This window comes from Urocitellus parryii, chromosome 6 (assembly GCF_045843805.1).
Source record: "Urocitellus parryii isolate mUroPar1 chromosome 6, mUroPar1.hap1, whole genome shotgun sequence".
NCBI classification, from domain to species: Eukaryota; Metazoa; Chordata; class Mammalia; order Rodentia; family Sciuridae; genus Urocitellus; species Urocitellus parryii.
Genome location: NC_135536.1, coordinates 130,961,612 through 130,986,422, shown reverse-complemented (window position 1 = coordinate 130,986,422; position 24,811 = coordinate 130,961,612).

Here is a 24,811-nt window from a genome sequence, read left to right as displayed (position 1 = left end):
GGAAGAACAGCTACCTAGAAGGAGAGGAACCACACATCCATCCATTTATTCATCCATTAATTCATCCTTCTATCCATTCATCTATCCATTCCTACAAGTTTCTGCCTACACATTTTGAATGACCTATTGTTATGTTGGTAGCTGATAGGTACTTCAAGTAAGGGACTAATTGAGTGGACTCTGTCTCCAGACATGGTTCAGGGAGAAAGAATTCCAACAGATTGCAACAGGGGCCAGGACCTCAATTCTCTAAGGCAGTGGCAGTAATACACTCAAAATGGTAGTCACAGCAACCCAACTTGCAAGCTGGATCTCAGATTAAAAAAAAGAGCCCAGGTTTGACATGGAATGCTTTGTTCTTGGCCAATAGGGTGGGAGGAGTGACATTGCTCTAATGTCACTTCCCAGTTAGGGTACAGGAGCCTGAGGACTTCCTGTTTCAAGTCCATCATTCTAAAATATGGAGAAAAACTGAGCTCTAAGACACCAGACCATCGGGAATGGGGAGCTTGGGAAAATGAAGGGTGGGGCATGAAATAGATGTCATGGGAAAGATTTTCAGGTCTACTAATTTGGAAAAATGTTGCTTTCTTGCTTCTTTTCTGATATAACCAAATAGGCATACCTAACTACCTCTCTCTGAAGGAACAAACCTCCATTTTGATAGTCATAAAATCATCATGAGGTATTGTAGAGAATGCTTTTTCTTGAGCCCTAACCCTACATATTTGGATTCAGTGTCTTGTGGTAGGAGGTTGCTCTGGATAAGAGACAGCTCAGGAATACGCCTTTTAAACAAACTAAACAGGAGCTTCAAGGCCAGGCAAGGGGACCCACAGAGACATTTTGGAGTTCCTAAAAATGGTCGACTCCATCCAGAATCTTTAAATAGTCTTGTTGATGCTGCCCCAGGCCTGTGACCCAGGCCCTTTGCCTAGGTATTGACTAGTTTTATGGTCTAGAGTCTATAATCTCCTTGTTCCTCAAATTCTTAACCTTGGCTCCTTTAACCCAACTCCTTACCTACCCCACCCTCTTCACCATCACCTGCCCTAATTACCTCCCCGGGACTTGATCCCCTGTTGTTGGATCTGTTCTTACATGACTAGGGCATGTGACATTTGGCTGCTCTTCGTTGTAAGTAAAACTTTGAAACAGAAACTTCTAAAAGCTGGTGATCATGGGAGGACAATTTTCCAGCATAAAGAAATGATAATGTTTAAGGAGATGGAAACCTTAATTACCTGGATTTGATCATTATATGTTATTGACTCTCATACCCAGGCCCTTTGCCTAGGTATTGATTAATTTAACCCTAACCCTAACCCCATACATATGTATGAATTTTTTAAAAAATTAAACTGGTCATGGGAGATAGAAGCTGAAATATTTTGATATTTTTCTGACTTTGGGGAGGGGGGAGGGAAACATAAATTGTAGTACCAATGAGGAATAATCACAAAGAATTTGAGCATTTTGTTTCACAAATCTAGAAGTACATTAGGACCCCTAGATTGGGTGTCATTTAAATGAGAAGCCCACATACTTATTTTAACTCTGTACCTTACATGGAAAGATCCTCTCTTGGAACTCAAAGACAGAGTTCCCGCAATTTTAATTTTGTGATACTCTTGCTCTTCATTTCTCTTTTTCAAAATAATTGCTTGGACTTTTCCAGTCTCTAAGATTCTGTCTGATTCTCCCACAAAGAAAAAATGTAACTACTACCAGGAACATGTGTGTTTTAAAAGATGGTCCATGGAAAGAAAAGCTCCAAAAAGCAACCTGACAAGAGTATAATTTGAGACACAGTGGTGTATGGTTGAGAGAGATATTTTAGGACTTGATACATCCTCCCAAATTTCAATCCACTAAGCAGTGACTGTTCATCGATCTCCATGCAAGTGACTCTTCTCCAGCAGGAACTCTGGCTTCCTTTAAGATAGCAAGATGGGTTGGGTGTCAGTGACAGGTTGAATTTTTGATTGATGGAGAGTGGGCATTGGACTCCACCTGAGCCCATCGTTCTACATTAACTTCCTGGTGCCAGTGCCACCTTTCTCTGGAACTCCAGAGGATCTATGGCTGCTTCAAGGGATATATTTTTTCTTAATATATTTCTATTTGGATATTGTTGGTATTTTGAATGTTTAGAGTCTTATACTAAAGGGATAGAAACTCATTGTATTGTAAGTTGCAAATATTTTCCTATTTACCTTATTGTTTTACCATATAATCTAAAAAGTAATTGTGAAATGGTAATCAATCATAAAATATTTCTGTATTTTGAGAAGTAGTTGAGTTCTCTTTTGTGATAGAGGTAAATATAAATGGCAGAGAAGATTGATATAGCTAAAATTTGAGCAGGTGAAGGGAATTTATGTACCTGAAGCAAATAAACCTCCACAGGTCTTAGTTTCCTTCCCCATGGAATATATGTTCCTCTATTCCTCTACCTGTTCCCAAGAACCCACAAAGAGCATTCTCTGGGGGAAAATAGTCCTAAATTTTCTAGTACCTATAATGTGTCGTTTTCTATGGAGTAACATTTAGGAAGTTTGGGATAGGTGTGGGGAACATGAATAAGAATATAGTTAATGTTGTGTCATGCTTCTCTGGTTTTCCACCTTAGTAAATGTGGTCCAGAGTACAGATCCTATAACAGGGAGAAGGGGAGTGGGAACTGACACTGGAAAATCATTATTTGCCCTCCTGAATTCTGTCAGCAATGATAGATGTGAGCAAAATTGGCCAAGGTGTTCTGTTCTCTGAAGTAGGCTCAGCTTGCCCGATTCTGAGCACAGCTATCCCCATTTCACGTTATTTCACCTTTGAAGGAAGTGACAGGGTTGATGAAAAAGATAAAAAGTGGTATGGTTTAATGTTAAAAAGATAATCCACTGGAGTTTTGGTGACTGCTGTTGCCTCTCAATAGCCCCTTGGAAAGGCCTAGACCTTTATCCCAAGATACCACCTCATTTCTAAAACTCTTCCTTCAGAGAAATGTCCTTTGAATGATGGCCACGCCCTTGAGGGTAAAGCAGAATGTCAGAGCCTTGAAGAGGCCTTTGGAGACATGCAGGAAGTCAGTCTTACTCCTCTGTTGTAGCAGAGGTGGATCACTAGTGAAGTTAATGATGTTTCAGCTTTAAAACCGTCATCTGCTAGGGCAGCTTCCTGGACTGGCTCATCTCCTCCAGGACCAAGGAGGAGGCAATAGTTGTCCCAGTGTACCTCTTAGTGTAATGTCTCTGGGCTCATTCATGTCATCATAAATGACAGGGTTTCTTTTTTTTTAAGGCTGAATAATATCCCATTATATATGCATGTATGTGTGTATATGTGCTTGTGTATATACATATACATACAGAAAATAGAGAAAATGTCATACATAGTATATATAGGAAAAGTTATACATAGGAAAAGTTTATATATATGTAGAAAATGTTATATATATTATATATAGAAATATATGTGTAATTGTGTAATTTCCTTTATCTATTCATCTGTCAATGACGCTTAGGTTTTCCTATTTTGGCTATTATGAATAATGCTGCAATGAAAACAAGAATGTAGATACATTTCTTGAAGACAGTGATTTGACTTCTTTTGGATGTATATCAGGAAGCAGGAGTGCTGGATCATGTGATAGTTTTAATTTTTGAGCATCTTCCATGTTGTCTTCCATAATGGCTATACCAATATACATTCCCACTAATAGTGTGGAAGGGTTCCCTTTTTTCTACATCCCTGCTAACACTTACCTTTTTGTGGGGAAATACCGGTAATTGAACTTAGGGGCACTCCACCACTGAGCCACATCCCCAGCCCTATTTTTTGTATTTTATTTAGAGACAGAGCTTCTTAGTGCCTCACTTTTGCTGAGGCTGGCTTTGAACTCACAAACTTTCTGCTTCAGCCTCCTGAGCCACTGGGACACAGGCTTATGCCACCATGCTCAGCTCAACACTTACATTTTGACTTTGGTAATAGCCATATTTAAAAAAAAATTTTTTTTATTTTACTTTTTTAGTTGTTGATAGAACTTTATTTATATGTGGTGATGAGAATCAAACCCAGTGCCTCACACATGCTAGGCAAGTGCTCTACTACTGAGCCACCACCTCAACCTCTTAATTTTTTTTAGTATTTATTTTTTAGTTGTAGTTGAATGCAATACCTTTATTTTTTATTTATTTATTTTTATGTGATGCTGAGGATCGAGCCCAGGGTGTCACAATCTCAAGGCGAGCATTCTACCGCTGAGCCAGCCGCAACCCCAGAGCCTGGTAATAGCCATCTTAAAAGCTGTGAGGTGATCTCTCATTGTGGTTTTGATTTATGTTTATATTATCAACTACTTCTTGCCACTCTGTTCCTACCCACCATTCTTTATTCTTTCTTTCTGACACTGAAACTAGACCATGAAAACATTTCTCCTCTGTCACTTGGCATAATGCTAAATTTTGCCAGAGGTGGGTGCTAGAGGGATCTCTAAAGGCTTCTTATTTCTGGTGTCCTTTCTTCTCTTCTTATTTCTGGGACTTTTGACCACACCCCATTGTGTTTACCCCAGCAAGTTTCAGGGTCACCCTAGTGGGGAGCTTCTAGTGAATTCTGCCAACCTTTCAGTGTGCTTCCCAGGAAGTCAATAGGAGACCTTCCAATACCTGGTGGGTGGCTTCCAGCAAGTCTAGTCCAACTCTAGCAGGTGGTGTTACTCAATCAGGGTCTGAATCTCAGCCATAGGGGTTCTTCCAGATTTGTTCCTTCCTTGGGAACTCTCAGTCCTGTATGATGTGACTGTCCCCTTAAGTGCATACCTGTAGTCTTCAGCATTTTCTTCATCCCTGAATAATTAATCCTTTGTCACTAGTTATATTAATTCTTTATATTAAACTTTACCTATTTAAATTCCTTTGTGAATCCTGCCTCCTGTCTGGACCCTGATTAGTATTTGTTAGCTCTTAAATTTGAATTTATTAACATTTATTTTCCATTCTAAGTAAATGTTTATTTCAATACTTGATTTTGTATCTGTTCTATGATGTTATTTTTTCTTAAAAAGAACCTCCCAAATTGTTAAAGCTTTAGGTCCCACAGAGCCTGGATCAGCTGCAGGAACTTTTGAAGGAGCTCCAGGAACACCAGATTGTGTGGAATGGCTTTCTCAAGCTTTCCATAGAGCCTGATCAGCTCCATGTCCCTGGGGTCATAGCTGGTGGCAGAAAATAGAGAATGTGTCTCTCATATGGCTTTTACAACATGGATCACATTACCTCAAATAAACATCACATCATACTTATGTTCTACTTCATACCACGAGGTATTTGAGGGAAACATCATGTGAAAAAAAAAATGGAGTCAGAATGGGGAAAGGACATGCCCAAGATCATGGAGAATGTCAGTGGTAGAATATGGGCTAGAGCTCAGACACCTTGTGAGGGAGTTGAAGGATTGGGAGGGATGGGAGTCTCTGAGTTAGTCTATTTCAAATGGTTATGACAAAGCAGGCAACTTGAGGCAAGCCTCCCTCTGGGAACAGCTAGAAAAACTAGATAAAATAAAAAAAAGTCTCTTCAAGGCATCAGAGATTCAAAAAAGCAGTAAAAACAGTGCAAAATCTTGAAGGTAAAAAGAAAACCTGAAATATGAGCTCAGCATTTGGGGCTACTTTCCCCCTTGGGATGTCTGCCTATTCCAGAAAGTGCAGTTGAGAAAGGGAATAGCTGAGCTAAGCACTCGGCAGCTCTGGCATGAGGGATCAGGGCTAACACCTCCTCCTCCCACCCTATCACCAAATCCTGTCACTTTTACCTGAAGATGTTTCTGGAATCTATTCACTTCTCTCTAACCCCCACACCACCCTGGCTCCATCTACCAGTTCCTCACATCGGAATTGCTGCTTCATGCCAGCATCTCTCTGTTCTTCATGCCAAAGTTCCTCCACAGATGCAGCCAGTAGGATCAGGCCAATCATCTGCTTACTGCTTTAAAATTTTCCCATGACTTCTCATTATATTTAGGATTCAGACCCAGATCTTTAATAGAACCTACAAGACCCTGCACAGTTGGCTCCAACTACTGCTCAGTCTCATTTCACACCCTGCTTCCTCACACTTTGTGGTCCAGCACCTTGATTTTCCTTCAGCTCTGTGTCCTCCTTGTCACAGGCCCCTTGCACATGCTCTACTTCTTTCTGGAATACTCTTTCTAATACCCATTTGTAAGATCATTCTTTAGCTCTACTTGGGGAGATTAGTATACTGGAAGGCAAAAATGAATATTCTCTTTATGTAATCAGCTTCCCATGGATGTGAACCATGTGTGAACCATGGAGACAAAACTCAGATACCATCTTGTGTGGGCACCCCGAGGGTCTTTAAAGTGGGAGATATTTGGAATCAGAGTGAATTGTACTGGATTCCATAATTGAAAAGATAGTAAATATTTGAAGCTTGCCTCCTGCTTTCTTGGGAGAGGTATGGCTTTCTTTCTGGAAACCAATGGTAGTTGCTGACAGAGTGACTTTTTCCCTCCTGGATAATTAGGTTTGTCTGAATCCTGAACATCCCCTCTGAATTACTCAGACCTCTATAAGGTTGTATATTGTGAGTAGAGCAAAAATGAGGCAGGAAGTCTGATGGGTACACCTGCCATGGAATGTTAAGGAAGAAAATCAGGTGAATTAAACACTCCTTGTTCTTTTTCAGCTGATGTTATCCGGTTCATTGTTAAATGATTCACGTAAAGTACAAAATTGGGAGTGGAATTCATGCTGGGAAGGGTTTTGTGAAAATTTCTTCTTTAACTTGAGCTTGGGACATTAAATGTTGGGACATTCCTGCCTTCTTTAGTATGAGGGCCACACTATGGTCAACAAATTAAGACAGTAGGACAACCGTTTCCTCAGAGTTACCTGGGAAACTAACAGCCCCAGCTGCTGGGGTCGTTCAGGGAGCCCAAAATCTCACAAGAGGAAATGACTGATCTAAACTTACAAGGTGATTATGTCTATTCCTTGGGCAGCATGGTAATTGGATTTAATGAATTTTGGCATTTTCAATATGCTCGTGTGTGCACTTTGAGTATCCTTAACAGAAAAGCAGTTGGCTCTGCTCCTTGGTTTCTCAAAACAGTACAGTCCTATACGACTAAACTCTTAGGGATATCGCAGAAAAGAAAAAAAAAAAACATGAAATGGGAAAAATAGGGCTTGAGCCCTATTTGACACAGTATGGGGAAAAGAACAGTGCCAACTCTAAGAAAAAAAAATCAATGGTCTATGGGTGCCAGATATTCTATTTTAGTGTAAAATTTGGACGTCCTCACTATTTTCTCTTAGTCTACTGGGAACTGTTACCCAGTTGAGTAGAAAACATTAAATGGTGCCTATCCTCCATTTATTTACTCATAATTCAGGATATCACAGTCTGGGGCCAGTACTGTTTCCCCATGGTCATCTGCTCACTGCACTGTTATCTTGGTCCCATAGTCCACACAACCAACCACACAACTTCCTCTAGCATTTTGATCATCATTTAGCTATTCATCTCAAAATATGGTGAACTAGAACCAGGAGTGGTGGTGCACACTTATAATCCCAGCAACTTGGGAGGCTGAGGCAGGAGAATTGCAAGTTTGAGGTCAGCCTCAGAAACTTAGCAAGGTCCTAAGTAACTTAGCAAGATCCTATCTCAAAATAAAAATAAAGAGGGCTGGGGAATGTAGCTCCATGATAAACTACCCCTGGATTAAATCTCCAATACCAAAAAGGAAAAAAAATGATAAACTATGCCTGGGTAGGGTGATACCATAGGAAACTCTGGAGGAGGTCTGTGATGATCCTGATTGCAAATTGGTCATTTGATAAGGGCATAAAAAGACTGACTGAACCATCTAGTAACTGTTTTACTTACTTAAAATATAGATGTTTACCTACCCAGTTAAATTTAATCCTGCTTTTCTTTTTTTTAGCTCCTGTGATTCCTTTTCCATGAATCAAAACCCCTCCTTAAGCAATGCCTGTTAAAGAGCCTGCACTGCTAGATTTATTGGAATAGTTTGTATCAAATTCAAGTGCATTCACATAACAGTGAACCCAGGATTATATACGTGAAGGCTTACAGTCCCCTCAGTGTGGTCCTGAGCCTGCTCTTAGCTCTTTGTTCCTGTCAACTATTTCCCATTTCCTGAATATGCCTTTTCCCAACTTTCAAAAGCCATTCCTACCACTGAGGCCTCTCATTCAGTCTGTATATATGAAAAGCTGCTTATTATTCACACAAATTTACACATAAACCCACCTGCAAACAAATGGAGGTGTAAAAACTAGGTCAGCCTTACTGTAGTTACACCTTTTTATATGGAGGAGTCAGGATGAAAAGCAAATTTTTGGCTTAGGCAACCAGGCAGTGACATTGACTGAAACATAACCAAGTTTTGGAGAAAAGATGATGAGGACATTAATAGACATGTTAAATTTGAGGTGCTTATGAAACATCTTATTAATATATATTACTCTTGCACATATAAATTATAGCTCAGGAGATTGCTTGGAGATATAACAACAATATTAACCACGGTTAACACTCAAGTAATACTAAGAATCAGTCATGAGTTTTTATTAATTTTTTATATTTATTTATTAGTATTTTTATTAATTCTATTAATCCTTACACTGTCCCTATGAGATTGTATCTCCAATTTACAGATGAAGAAACTGAGACTAAGAGATATTAAACAACTTACCTATGCTCCAATGTCACTGCCTGTTTGCCTATGGTTACAGGTAGATTTGGCAGTGAATAGTATAAAAATAATAATTAAGGACCAGGAATAAATGAGATGTTTTCCATTAAAAAAAAAAGAGGGGCTGGGGCTGGGGCTCAGTGGTAGTGTACTTGCCTGGCATGTGTGGGGCACTAGGTTCGATTCTCAGCACCATGTATAAATAAATAAAATAAAGATCTATCAACAACTAAAAAAAATTTTAAAAAAAGAGTGAAGAGAAAAGAGCTAATGAAGAACACTGAGAAGTTCTAACATTTGAGGAATGGATGGGGGAAGAGTAGCCTACAAAAGAGACTAAGAATGAACAACCAGGGAAAAGGAGGAAAAAAATGGAACGCGAGGGCAAGCAACATTTCAAGAAACAACATGGAAACTTAAAAGACAAAAGGCATAGAACAAGGTAATAAAGTTAAAACCAAATATGTCAGTTGTGTTAAGTGTAAATGTCAAACTGTTAGATTTCCTTTATTGAAATGTTGGCTCAATACACAAAACCCAATTTTGTATTATTGACAAAAGACAATGTAAGGAATGATATGATTGAAAAGATCAATAAAAGAATGGGAAAATATATTAGGCATTTTAAAACAGGGTCTGGAATATGAATATCAGATGTGGAATTAAACACAAAATATTAACGGAATGAAGAACATTATTTTACATAAGTAAATGTGTAATTGCTGTGAAGAGGCAAGTCACAGAAGACTATGCATTAAATAATAGTTGGATAGAATATTTAAATTTAAGAAATGACTTCTGGTTCAAAATTGTTGTCTGACCATTGTTCCCAGTGCACTCTCTCCTGACTTCTCATTAAAATGAAAACTCACCCCAATATTCTAAGTAAGCTTTATACCTAAGATATGAAGTGATATTATTTGTAGGTTAACTGTGATATTAGAGATGAATATTGTAAACCTAAAGTTAATTACTAAAAAACAAAACAGTTGACACTATTGGCTATAGTTAATTAGCCAATTATGGAAACAAAATGGAATCTTAAAAAATATTAATTAACACAAAAGAAGAAAAGAGAAAAAGGTAACAAAAATAGATGAGAGACATGGAAAACGCATAGCAAGGTGATAGATTTAAACCCAACCATGTTAATGATTACATTAAATGTAAATGGTCTAAGCATTCCAATTAAAGGTCAGAGATTATCAGATTGAATTTAGTAAGAGGAAGACCCAACTATATGAGAAACCTACTTTAAAATAGACCTACTTTTAAATAAAACTAAAGGATGATAAAACAAACCATGCCACACTAATTAAGTACCCTAGAAGTCTGCTTAGTCACCACATTAGCAAATGTGGAAGAACAGCTCCATTTATCTATAATTTGCCATCCCTTTGGAAATGACTAAAAATAAAATAAAAAAAAAAGATTGCACCAAAGAATTACACTGTATTCACTACTTTCATGGACCACCTTTCCTTGCGTTTTTGACCTTTCTCCAGAGAGGCCTTTGTGGGAAGCATCCTCTATGTTGCAAAATAAGATGTGATCCCCATCTTCAGCTGACACATCCAGTTCCCAAACTGGGTCCCTTTCTAGAAGCTCTAGCACAGATATCACTACTATCTGTATACAACTCCCTCCCCATCCCTGGCCTAAGCAACATCATCATTTGTTCTGGGGCTAATTCTATCCTTGAAGACCATTCTGTTTAGCTGTCAAGGCAGGTAAGTATCCCTTGGCTCAGTTTTAGTGAGTTCCAATGGGCACAGCAAGACACTGTATCACAGCTATGAACCATATAATATAAATATATAAATCCCAGCCAGCTATGCTCTTTTACTTAGAAGGAAGTATGGAGAAGCCAATAAACCAAATCAGTCGTTCTGGTCAGCTGCTAGCCTGGTCACATATTGTGTTCTCTTGGAATCTCTCTCTTATATCCTGAAGAAATCCGCACATCTGCTGGTGATTAAAAGGAGCAGAGAAGTTGTCTAATCCCCTCTCAACCAAAAGCACACCCCTGCATGCATACACACACTTAATTCTTAAGAATGTCCGACACATTCCTTTTCAAAATGTAATTTATCCTTATTGAAGCAATATATGTGCATAAGTTTAAAAAGTCAAATGATACTATATGACTTACAGGGAAGTGAGTAGTCCTTTATTCTAGCTTTCCTAAACCTTAAGTTTTGTTCCCCATCTCCACTCTCAGAAGAAATAACTTTATACTCTTAGTTTTTCTTTGCTCTTTCTTTTTAAATCTGGATACTTCTACATGACACACTGTTTGTGACTTGTGAAATTTTAGAAATCATCCATTGATTTACTATGATCAAAAATCTATTATTTTCTAAACCATCATATGTTCTCTCTTCTTATCCTCTCAGCCTAGTTGTATCACACATTTTTCCAATTAATATTTTCTATTATCATTTTTAGGATTACGCAAATATTGTCCATAGCAAAAACAGATATTCACTTATCATTATGATTTTATTTCCCTTGTACCATTTTAATAACTGCTTTACTTATTTATTTTGTGGTACTGAGGATTGAATCCAGGAACCCTCTACTACTGAGCAACATCCCCAACCCTTTTCTAAAATGTTGTTTTGAGACAGGGCCTCGCTAAGTTGCCCAGGCTGGCTTTGAATTTGTGATCCTCTTGCCTCAGCCTCCCAAGTTACTGGGATTACAGGTGTGTGCCACTGCACCCGGCTGCCTTATTTATTTGGTTTTACAGCAAATAATTATCACAGATTCAGATTCAAAAATTCTAAAAGAACACTAACACTCCTCTTACACAGTCATACATGAAAAGTAATCTCCATGTTCTTAAGAATGTTCAACAAATTCCTTTTCAAAATGTAATTTATCCTTACTGAAGCAATATATGTGCATAAATTTAAAAAGTCAAATGATACTACATGACTTACGTGGGGTTGTCACTTATGCCACTCTATGTTCTCAGAGCGGAATGTGGAAGGGCTGGAGAAGGGTGTCATTTCCTCATGCAGTAAGATGTTTTTCACTGCTCCCCCTTCAGCCAGAATTTCTCTGGTTCAGCCTCTGGAGAAGAGGCATCTTGTCTTCTGCAAAGAGAGGGAGGGTAATTTCCTAGAAGTAAGGGCTGAGCTGAGAAGCGAGGCCCATCTGCTCCTTCGAGGGCCTTCACTAGTCCTGCTCACTGTCTGCACTAACTGACATGTCCTCCCTCTACAGGTGCCTGTGCCTCCATTTCTGAAGTTTTTCAGGCTCTGGATGGGGAGTTACTTTCTTTTTTAACCTCTTTCTCATCCTCTGCAAGCAGTCAGATTTCTGCTTTCATAGATCAGCTAAGAGCACTATTGAGTCAGTTGCTTTTCATTTTCCCCCAAATTTGGTTAACATCTCTAGTTTGTCATCTCTTCTCTCATTTTCTTTCTTATTCCTTTAGTGTCTTGGCTATGCAGTTTTGGGAAGAGGTGAAGATAAATGAATATCTGCTTTAAGCCTCCTTCAATCAATCCTTAATTGTGGAAGAGATAGAATCCATCTGTTTGGAGCAAAAATGGATCAGTCTACCCAGTTCGTTCCCATGACCAGCAGAGGGATGACCAGCAGGCTTTATTGCTAGAGTTTGGGGCCACTTTTTAACAGATAGTCATGTTATGTCTTAGCTCTTCCGTATTTGTCTGTGCTCCATAATTACCCTGCTCAGTGTATGAGCAGAACGCTTACTATTGGATGTCTTCCTTGCCACCCTCCTAGAATTTGTCCTTTTATCCTCATCATCTCCCTATTTAGACAGCTCTTGCTGTGGCCCTGCACTGCCAGTCTGTGGATTAGGTCTCAGGGCTTTTCCTGTCTTGCCCAGACCCATTGCTGGAGACAGTAGAGGAAGCCTCAGATAGAAAAAGGCCATTATGGTCATCTGGTCTCCAGGTGGATATCTAAAATATATCAGCTATCTTGTGCTGTTGGCATATCTCCCATATTTTATTATCCTGAAGAACGGCTGTCTTTTTCTAAGACTTGGGTTATATTACGAGCATCCTTTCCTTAGCCTTGTAGGGAATGGGCTCTAGGGAAACAGTGGAGTAGAACTGAAAAAAAAAATCACAAAAGTGTTTTTAAAATTCAAGCAAATAATGTTGAATCTATTAATCAGTATCTTGTGACTCCTGATTTTTAAATTTTAGTTTTGTATCTTTAAAAACAAAGTGAAAGGGAGCTGAATAAATTTGTTTTCATTTTTACCTCTTTTCACTCTAACCATCTGGGCAGAACTCACTAATTTGGCATAAACACTCTGTACACTATACTTTGCTTAATAATTCCCTGTGGTGTATCAAGTTCTGTAAAATCAATTTTAAATTAGAAAAGTGGCAATAAGATACTTCAAGGAGATAAATATGATACCTTGGGCATAAGTTCTATTTTGATAAAAATACATACTAGAAACATGAAAATGAAGATGAAGTACCTTTAGAAGGATTGGATAAATGATATGATCAAAAGAAGAGGAAGCAGGAAGACATCAAAAGCTATCTTAAATATCTTCAAAATAGTGGACAAGTGTACCATGGACTGTGGTGCAGATTGTGTCTTGGACAAGGTGCCTCATCAAGGAAACAAGTTTGCACTCCACTCCCCAGACGAAGTTGACCATAGGATTCCCACAGATGGCTGCCTTGAGAGCAGTTCATATGTAAATGAGAATAGTTACACAACTATGAATTTTAGGAAAATGTGTCATTAAGGGAGTTGTATCAGCTTTAGCTTTCAGGCAAACTGGGCTTCTCTAAGGCCTCCAGCACAATTGGACCCAGATCAGGTGGCACCCCGTGCTTCCCTGCTAGAAACTTTATCTGGGTCTTGTGACAAAAAAAAACAAGGCCTGGACTTCAACTCTGAGACTGAACAGCCAGAGTACCCAGTTTAGAGTTAACTGGTTTCAGAGAAATTCAAGTATTTCATCCATTCAATCAAATTATTTGCAAGAGCCTGAATATCTAAACTTGTAAGTCATCTGAAAAATCAGACCCCCATGCCTGGAAATTGTGAAAATGTAAGACAAAAAAAAAAAAAAAATCAAAGGGTTGACATTATACAGAAGGTGAACTCAGATCCTAGGGGAGAACTCTACCAATGTCCCTGATGGGTAGGGAACAGGCTCACATTCTTTTTCTGAAATCGAAGATCTTGGGAAGTGAACTGGGACCATGTCTGAAACATGCAGCTTTTGCTGCTCTTGAGACAGGTATATCCCCCTTCTGGGGCTGTGTGTCAGGGCCAAACACAAGGACACTAGCTGCAAACAGAAGCCCAGCTGGGGCTCTTCCCCAGATCAGAGGTAAGTAAGGGGGAGAAATGTGGGTTCCCAGGATCACATTCAAGTGGAGATGAGGGGGCTGGAAGGAACTAACACCAGATGGACTCAATTTTCTATATAAAAATCAGGTGAGGTCATCCGACAAGTGTCAGTGGGGGAAGGGCAAAAACAGAATGGAAAACAGAAGAGGACGGGGTCGTTTTTGAAGTTTTCAGCCTTAAACATACTGCATGGGGGTGGCCAGGATTAGGTAATTGGTGATTTGTTTTGTTTTTAAACAGAAGTGAAGGACCTGCAAAGGAGAAAATTCAGGGCATTTGTTCATTGTCATTGATTTAAGCATTCTTGAGTTAGTTCCTATTTTAAAAATTGCTGCTATAGGTAGTAAAAAAATCTTTTAAAGTTAGGAACTGTATATAATTTTTTTATATAGAGAAAAAGTGCACATAGAGTGCATCTCTGTTGATTTTCAGAGTTAACCTTCTCATGTACCCTGTGCCCAGAATGAGAAAGAACATCAGCAGCATCCAGAGCCTGCCTCACTGTGGCCCCTTCCAGGCTTGCCTGCCACTCCCAGAGGGAACCCGTATCCTGATTGCTAACAGCTTACGTCACTTTTGCCTAAAACTAAATGAACTTTAAAGTCAATTCATTCCTGCTGGGAAAACCCATGGGTAAGATCTTAAGTCATTCATTTACTTCTCAAATTTTGTGGAGTGACAGAGTTCATGGAGTTCTGTTCCAGTCAGAGTATGTGTGTGTACAGAGACAGGCAAGGAAAACTTTATTTTCCAGAAGCTCACAGTCCACAAGGAGGGTGGGTGACAGAGAAAGAATGGATGTCAGAGCTGAATGTCCTCTATCACTACTGCATTGGCTTTCCTGTTTCCTAGCATGGGTGAGCAGAGGGTATGAACATGTGAGGAAGGGTCAGAATTCAGGTAAAGGGATGGGACAGTGCCAGTTGATCCAACACATGCTTACTAAGCCATTTTTCCCCCAGCTCAGAGTCTAGTAGGGAGGAGAATAAAGCCACAACTAACCACAATGAAATAAGGGTCCCATTAAGATATAAAGTCCTCTAGTCTCCAAATATATACCAGATAATACCAAATGAATAATTCTGCATTCCTCTGGTCAAAGAAAAACACCTGAAGGGGGCTAGCTTTTCCCAAGATCATGGGAGACAATCCATGGAAGCCTGCCCACGTTTCAAATATCAGCTCCTTTAGGATTTCTCTCTGCCAGGCTACCCCCAGCACAAGGCCAGGCACATACAAGGTAATCATTTTAAATGTGTGTTTATTTATCTATTATTTTTTAATTTGTTCTAATTAATTATACATGATAAACGTGTTTTATGAATGAACTCTAGTATATTTTAGAGCAAAAGATTCTCAAATACATCCAAGTCCTAATTCTCTCTAGGCCAGTGTGGGCTTTGGTGGCCAGAGTAAGAATGTGGGTCAATCACATTTCACTGGGTGACACTTCATCTCTCTGAGCTCAGCCTCCTCATACCTGACTTGGGTCGGACATATTTCAAAGAGTTGCCAGGCTGGGATTGTGGCTCAGCAGTTATAGTGCTTGCCTAGCATGTGCAAGGCCCTGGCTTCGATTCTCAGCGCCACATAAAAATAAATAAATAAAATAAAAATATTATGCCCAACTACAACTAAAAATATATTTAAAAAAGAGAGAGTGCATGTTGAACCCAGCATGTCCCATGCCTATTGTTATTCTTTCTCTGTGCATATCCAGAGCCCTGCTAAGACCTGGGCCATGAAAGGTGGCTGTAGGCCCTATATTTCAGGGATAGAGGCACATTCTACTCTTTGGGAGAATGTGGCAAATTCAGGTTCAAAATCCTACTACCACTGGGGCCAAGGTGATGAGTTTATAGCAGAGACACTGAGCCACAAGACAGAAAATGACATAGCCAAGGGAACAACATACCTGGAACTCAGCTGTTGTCCATCCAACTAATCCATCAGAACACAGGAGCTTTGACTGTACATGTTCATTGTTCATCTAATAAATGTGTGTTAAATAGAAAAACTGCCTGTGGATCTCTGAAAAATTGTCAGGGACTTGTCACTTACAGCTTTGCTATTTGAACCAGCAGCATTAGTATTACCTGGGAGCTTGTGAGAAATGCAGAATCACAGACCTTGGGACCTACTGTAGACCTGGGAATTAGAACCTGTACTCTAACCAGTTCCTCAGGCAATTTGTCTGTCTGTCTGTCTATCTATCTATCTATCTATTCATTCATTCCCTCAGGGAATTTATTTGCACAGTAGAGATGGGGGAATGTTACTGTGGGGAGCTATGGAACCACACTAAACAGTGCATTTTTATGTTCTGCTGTTTTACTTTGAGGTCCACTGCTGCCCCCTATAGACCACAATCATAATAATGATGGACTAACTTGAAAATAAAATCAATCTAGGAAAAGATCATAAACTTTTCTTGTGTGATTAGAAACACATAAAGCACAAGCAGGAGATTCTTGAAACATCAGGTGCTACATGCATTGTTTCTACATGTGTAAATTCAGCAAACTCCTACACTTAAACGGGACTACAATTTTTCTCACAAGGGCAATCAAAAGAGAAATATGAAGTCATTCTGAGGATTTATTTTTCTATGACTAAATGGGTGTAGAAAGCACACTTTTTATTGGCCTATCAAGCATTCTTAAAATTAAATGTCTGTATCCTTCTCTTTGATTTTTCTTAAAATGGTTCAGTGGTATACAATTCCATAACTATTGCCTCTAAGCCCTGAGAATTGGTATCTTCAATGTATTAATTCAGCACATTTTACAAAAAGAAGCTGACTCCCAGCAAGGGTTAACAGGTACAATGATCATCATAGGGGCATTATTTCCAGCTGATACCTTAGAATGAAGATAGGCAGAGGAGTGTGGATAATCTTGGACTGATGAGGTCCAGGGCCAGAACCTCCGTGGCCAATGAGGGCTCACAGTGATCAGAAGGGGAATCAAGTCATGTATAATAATGACACTAATGAAAAAGTCTCATGCATTTAACAAAGCCTCCCTGAGTCTCATTTTTACTGGTAGCCTAGCCTAGATCCTGAATGACTGGATTTAGCTGCCTGTGCACATAGGAAAAAGATAAAAAGGAAAAATGAACTTAATGCAGTTAGACTAAACTGGGGAGAAGCAGCTAAACTGCTTCTCTTGCTCCCAAGGAAGCAGTTACAATTTACAAAAATCAAAGCCAGGTGCTGTACATATGTAGATCTTGAAGAGGGGGCAAAGTGGGACAGAAGGCAGGAAATATACATATGCAGGTTGAATTAACCTGTGCTAGACAGGCTTGGACAGGAGGCAGTCTCCATTTTCAGCTTTCTTGGTGTCTCTAGCTTCCACTCTCAGCTTGAGGAAGTTGCTTCCAATTTCAGAGGGCCAACAACTATCCGATCTATTTCACCACAACACTTGTAAGGTTTTTGTTAGCACCCTCAAAGTCCAGTTAAGGAGCCAGGGCTTCCAAGACCAGGGACACACTCTGATGGGAATTTCCTGTTCTCCATGACAGCTGCTGTCAGATGTACCCATGGGAAAACCCTATTTCCTATACTCCCTTCTGCTGACAATCAGGACAGGATTCCCAGCTCTTAGTCCATTCTCTGGCTGCAGAGCCAACCCACACAAACCCAAGGAGTCAATACTCTTAGAATCACTGCTCACATCATTTCCAATATACAACACAAACAACAACATCTCGCATTCCTTAACCCTTCAACTCCACCTGCTTCTTCCACTGCTCCTTAATCATCACCCCTACCTTCTGGTTAAACCTAGTGCCTTTAGTTCCTCTCTACCCTCTTCATTGTCATTTATTTATTCACTAAATGAATATTTATGCTTATTAAGCAGCTCCAGGATTCCAATACTCTCTGGTACTGGGAACACTGCAGTAAATAAAGAAGATCAATGCCTTGCCCTTCTAGAGCTGAGCTAACACAGCAACAACTAGTCACATGTGGCTATTTAAATTTTAATTAATTGAAATTACATAAAACTAAAAATTAGAAACCTCTGTTGCCACCTTTTAAGTGATGGATTGTCAAGGTTGGCTAGTAGTTACCAGTACTGGAAAATACTAATATAGAACATTTCCAGCATCCCAGAAAGTTCTAGACAGTGCTGCTATGGGAGAGAATAAAGGGGGGCAGTGAGGAGGAAGAAAAATAGGAAGTGATGAAATTTGGATGCTGCTTTTGTTTTTATAACCATTGGTCTAGTGGCCACTTCCACCACTTCCTTGAAATTCTTCCTTTGGACTGTGACACCATTCTCTATTTGTTCTTCTATTTGGCCACAGGAATGGAGGCCAAAATAAAGGCATTGGGTCCATCTACAGCGCTCTTAATATTCTTAAAATAGGAACTACAAGTCTTTGTAACACCATTTTTGCACTCTCCACCATTCAAATGTGTTACTGAGTGGCTAACAGTGCTGTGTGCTGGTTTAAAACTTTGAAGCAATAGGGCTGGGGTTGTGGCTCAGTGGTAGAGCGCTTGCCTAGCATGTGAGGCACTGGGTTTGATTCTCAGCACCACATATAAATAAATAAAATAAAGGTCCACTGACAAATAATAATAATAATAATAATAATAAAAACCCCACAAACTTTGAAGCATAAAGGGCTTGATTTGCTTTCAGAAAGGTTTACCTGTCACTTCTAAGTAACACCACAAGGTGGCAGCAGTAGTTTACAAAAGCTATCTGTAGGGCTCAACTAATCCCTCATCCCAGATGTAAATTTTATGCATCTATTTATTGGAAATGAACAATAAATCCCCTGGGGGAATATATGTAAATGTAAAATGGAACCTATGTAATTAACAAACGGCAATTATGGTTGCAGTGTGACCCAGAATTCTAACAATGTTTCTAGAATTCAGAATAATAGAATCATGTGTTGCTGGTAACTATGATATACAATTAATTCATTAGTTAATTATATTTGCCTTTATTGTTGAAATGATACCCTCCCCTCAATCCCCATTTCTAAATAAATTAAATCATTCAGGTTTTATCCTTTGCATTTTAAAATGGAAAGTCTTTCTTGCTTTTCCTTGATGGATCAATTGATTTTTCCCTCAGCTTCATGTAAAATGATTACTGAAGAAAATCTATACATTGTTCCTAGTTGTGAACTTGCAAGTTCAAGGCAAATTGCCATGTTCAACATCTGGGATTCATCACATCTGCTCTGTTACCTCATTGATGGGCACATATCTTTCCCAGATGTGTGTGGGGTGGGGGTGGGGAGCCTATGAAGTTACAAGGAAAGCAAAATAGTACCCATGCTCTCAGCTTTCTGCTACAGCCAGGTATGTGAGGATGTAAGGGAAAGAATGCTTCTAGGTCTAGTTAATCTAAATACTCAGCACACTGAGCCAAGCCCTCCCCTTCTATGCATGAATGACCTGGGATATCTCCTGAGAAAGGGAGTCCAGCCAGGTAAACACATTTTTTTTCCAGGAAAAAGAGGGTCAAATTTAGAAATTGAGAGGTCATGGTTAAACTAACATTTTAGGGTTAATGTAAGACTCAGTTCTCCAGGTACTGCCAAGAACTGTGATCTGGAACTTGTATCAGACCACAGGTTAATCAGCTTCTTAATGACATGGAATTCAATTCAAGGCAAATGGAAGACACAAATATACGTTTCTTTGTTCTCACCTGCCCCCACCATGACTATGTATCAAGGTAGCAATTAAAAATGTATTATGTATATATAATACATGGATTTGCATTTAGAATATTCAAGTCCTTTGATAGACTAATTTTCTACCACAGAGTCCATCCTAATGAACTAATCCTAAATACAGGCAGAAAAACATATTATGAAAAGAAATGTTTAATGCTAAATTGTTTAACTTATGAAAAATTTGGAGAGGAAACCCCTTTTAAACCCATTTAAACATGTAATAATAGAAAATAATGAAATAAAAAATTGATAGATCCAAATAATTGGTTTTACTAAGTTGTCATGAAAACAATGTGTGTAAAGACCAGACTATATAGAAAAAGTTCATGTAATGAAGAGAACAAAGAAGACAATACAATATGTTTAGTGATGACACTGTTATGTTTGCAATTTGCACAGGAAAAAGACTATAAAAATGACAAAAATTCATTTGTGACAACATGGATGAAACTGGAAATCATTATTTTAAGTAAAAGAATTCAGACACAGGAAGACAAATACTTCATGATCTCATTCATATGTGTAATCTAAACACCTTGATCAAATAGAAGTTGGGAGTAGAATGATGGTCATCAGAGCCTCTGGAGAGTAGAAGGATGGAGTGAGGTTGACCCACAGATACTAAGTTAGAGTTAGGAGTAAGAAGATCTAGGGGGGCTGGGATTGTGGCTCAGTGGCAGAGTGCTTGCCTCATGTGTGTGAGGCACTGGGTTCGATACTCAGCACCACATAAAATAAATAAAATAAAGGCATTATGTCCATCTACAACTAAAAAAATATTTAAAAAAGAAGAAGATCTAGGGTGCCATTGCATGGTAGGAAGACCGCAAGTAACAATAATATACACTATATTTCAAAATTCTTAAAGGAATTTGAATATTTTTATTGTAAAGAAATGATAAGTGCTTGAGGAGATAGATATGTATAACCTAATTTAAACATTGCACAATGTACAATGTATACATGTATCAAAATAGTATATGGTAGCCAAAATATGTATAATTTTAAAGTTCTTATATGTCAGTTTATAAAAAATAAATTAAAAAATAAAAAATAACAAAATATTGAGTAGCTATTTTAAATATGATTCCAAGGGTAATTTTTCCATTTATTTTTTCTTTTTTATAGTTTCCAAATTTTCTTTAAGTGCTCTATAATGGAAAAATACAGACTTATGAAAACATTTAGTTTTAATTTAAAACAATTTCATGATTCTTTTATCTCAAAATTTCTTTTAAAATTGTCTTCTCTCCATCTTTGCCTCCTGACCTCAAAATTGATCCCATGTACTCTAGTCTCAACCTGGCTTTTTTGATGTTTCAGATTAAATATACTGGGCCCATTCTATTCTTTCTCCCAGGTCTCTCAGACTGCTGTGTCCTGGTGGAGTAGGAGGGAATGAGGTGGCCCCAGCTCAGGTGGCCTGACCATGGCACATTCTAGTCACATCATGGCTTTCATATAATGTTTATTGATAATGAGAATATTAATTCAAATTTTATAGTTCTGTTTAGAAAAAAAGAAAGAATAAAATAAATAAAACATACATAGAGACTAAGGAAACACAAAGGAGACTCAAACTTTAGTGGGCATTTGTTATCTTTTAGTTTGTTTGTTTTTTTTTTTTTTGATTGTATAGCTTCCTTCATTAGGGAAATCTACTATGGTGTGACTCTTAGATCCTGGGCACATCATCTGGACTTAGCCAATTACATGCTATCCTCTGGAATTTTGAAGCTGGAGTGAGTATCTGAAAGAAGCAGGGAACAGCTTAGCTCTCATTCTGGTAGCCATGTTCAGTGTCCAGCAGAGTTAGATGCTGAACACTTGATAGCAAAAATGACTAAATTAAAAAATTGTTTTAAAAGACCAGCCCAACTGGTAAATTTCCAATGAGTCTAATCATTGAAAAAACTTAGGAAAAATCACAAAGGCTTTTTTACAAAGGAAAAAATGTATATGAAAGATTCTGGTTTAAAAATTATGAGAATGTGACCTATAACTCCACCCTTGATTAAATTAAGAAGATAAATGACCAAAATTAACCAAAGTAGGAATCTTGCATATGCTACCAATCATAGAAGAAATGCCAATAAGCATTCTTAAAAGAACTCACTTCCTTCCCAAATAGCACAGAGCCAGATTGGTTTAGGAGGAAATTCCTTTGAGCCTATACTATTTAAATTACTGTTAGGTATGGAAAAAGCAGGCAAGTATGGTCTATACAGCCCTGGCCCCAGCTGGCTTTCTGCCTTAGACAGTAGCTACCCAGCAGGTGAATCCACTGTTGAGTGGGGTTGGGACTGCTCTGTGGACAGGTCATCTTGCTATGCTCTTCTGACCCAGCTGTCACTACCCTCAAACCTTCTAGTTATTTATCTGTAACTGGTGTCAGCCACCCTTTGGCCAGTCAAATCCTTAGTGGTAACCCAAGTCACTCCTTAACCAGCAAAGACCCAAATAGGGACCTGGTTAGGGCCTACAAAAAGAATTTTCTTTTAGGTGGATGCTGACAGAGAAAGATGTTTCTTTCAATCTTAAGCATTACCAAAGTGTATCTTAGGTCTTAGGAACTTCAAAAGCCAGATTCAGAGATAAGCGTGGCATGTGGAGGTCAGCTATGTAGAGTCAAATGTCGTGTTTCAGGTTCCTGGCCGAGCCTTCACTGTGGAAGCACTGACCTCAATACCGGTGCAAAAGTCATGCTGTTAAGAGTTGTGGAAGGAGAGGGCCCCAGGTATGGCGAATTCCTGTTAAGAGTTGTGGAAGGAGAGGGCCCCAGGTATGGCGAATTCCTCTGGATATGAAATAGAATGCACTGTTATATCATCTTTTAGGTCGACGCTCATAATATAGTTGACAGTGGCTCAGAGCATCAGGGAAAGGAGTACTATATTTATTGGTAAATTACACAGCTTTTGGGTTCTCGGAGAACCAAAATCGCTTGGGCAGATTGCACCCAAGGCATCCCGTTTCTCAGCCCCCAGGCAGCTTCCTCTTACTGCAGGTTCCCTGTCCTGTTGCATTTCTTTCCCCAAGCAAATTTCCGAATGTCGCCTTCTTAGAGCTTACATCTACTGAAAAAGCGCCAGAGGGAGGCGATGTTGATGCCGGTGAGCAAAAGCAGGTTTCGCACTAAGTCCCAGAAGAATATAGAGGTGATCCCTTTTCCCAGGTCCATGACAGTCTCAAAGCCAGATGGATGCATACGGTTCGGCAATCCTCAGTAAGCCCTGTGTGGCCCTGCTCTCCGAATCTCCGGGATATCCCTACTCCCAGCTTCCCAGGAGCTTCTTCCCAGAGGCTCAGGTCCTGCCGGTCTCCACGCAACAATGAAGCGTGGGCGGCCCCAACGGCTTCATTTGCATACAGCCGCGGCTTGGCCAATGGGCTGCGCAGGGGCTTTGGAACGCAGTGTTGCCATCTGCGTGCGCGCGTGTGTGCGAGTGTGACAGCGGCTGTGGCTGTGGCTGTGGCCGTGGCCGTGGGAGGCGGGCCCGGCGGAGCCCAGCCGCGCGGGGACCGGCCCTGGCTCCGGTTGCCACTGCACGTCGCGCCCGCCTGTCAGGGCCAAACCTCGAGACCACCCGCTCCGGCCTCACGCAGCCGCGATGTCTGTGGCCGGGCTGAAGAAGCAGTTCCACAAAGCCAGCCAGGTAGGGAGGCATACTGGAATGAGGGAGGGGGGCCGGGAGCCTGCGGCCCCTGGAGGCTCCCAGGCCTTTGGGGCTCAAGCTCTCTGAGAGGCTTCTCTCGGGGCTCGTTTTCTTCCCGCCTAGGAGGGCGTGAGGGTGGGGTGAGAGGCCGCCCGCTCTTTCCTCAGCTGGTTGGCGCCTTCTCCTTCCCCGTCCTCAGCCATCCCGAGCGCCTATAAATCTGAGAGGTTCTGTGCTGGAGAGAGCAGGTGGCTGGCCACAGGGTCTTGGGCACTGGAGACTGAGCTGGCGTGGGGAGGTGGAGGCCTCCCGAGACGCGCATCGGGAGGAGGACCTTAGGGAGTCCTGGGCTGGCAGGGCCTCCCGGGAGTCCCCAGCCTTTTGGTTGCGAGCGCCTCAAGGCACGTCCTGCTGCTTCCAGGAGGCGGCGCGGGCACCAGCGCCTCCGGGGATGCTGGGCCCCGCTGCGCTTCCAGCGCGCGCTGGGAAATGGACACCGCCAGTCTGTCCTGGGCTCCCTGACTGGGGCTCTCCGGTGCCGTCCTTCCCTTTCCCATCATCTTCCCTGTGGTGACCCAGGGCTGAGCACCAGGCTCCTGCTCTCAAAGAGCTGAAAGTATGGTGGGGAGACAGGGAGACAAACACGTAAACAAACAGTGCTAGACACACCTCCGCGCACAGGGGATGGCAGAAAACACAGTGGGGGCGTCGGGGAAAGCTTCTCCTCGGAGGAAGAGATGTGTCTTGAGAAGTACGGGGAGGAATTGTGGCTGGGGATGTAGGGAGAGGGGAAGGGAATTGCAGAGGAAACAGGAAAACAGGGAAACAAGAAAATGTGTGGTGTGTGTGTGTGTGTGTGTGTGTGTGTGTGTTGACAAGCAAATTTGTTTTCCAACATCGCAGGCTCTTCCATCAACGGCAGAGTTCTCGTTGTAAAACCTACTCACCCCCAGCACCTCTGGGGATCTGTTGCTTGGCCCACTTCTCCCTCCCAGCCTCAATTTTGCTAGAACCCAGGTTCCCAGATTTTATTCAGAACCCACATTTGTGATGAGGCTTCATCCTGTTTCTCCCACATATTGGTATGAGCAAAACAGCTGGCATTACAAAATTCTCTTTTAGCCTCCATCCCAGGCTAAAAGGCACTGCTGTCCCCTCACTCACACTCCAAGAAGAAACTGTGTGATGATGCTGTTTTTGACTGGGGACATTGAGTTGGCAGTGGTGCTACTCAGGGTGACAGGAGTCCTGAAGGAGGTGCCAATTGGTTGGGGGCAGAGATGGTGGATTCACAATTGGACCTGGGCCCTTGAGGGGGTGTATGGGAT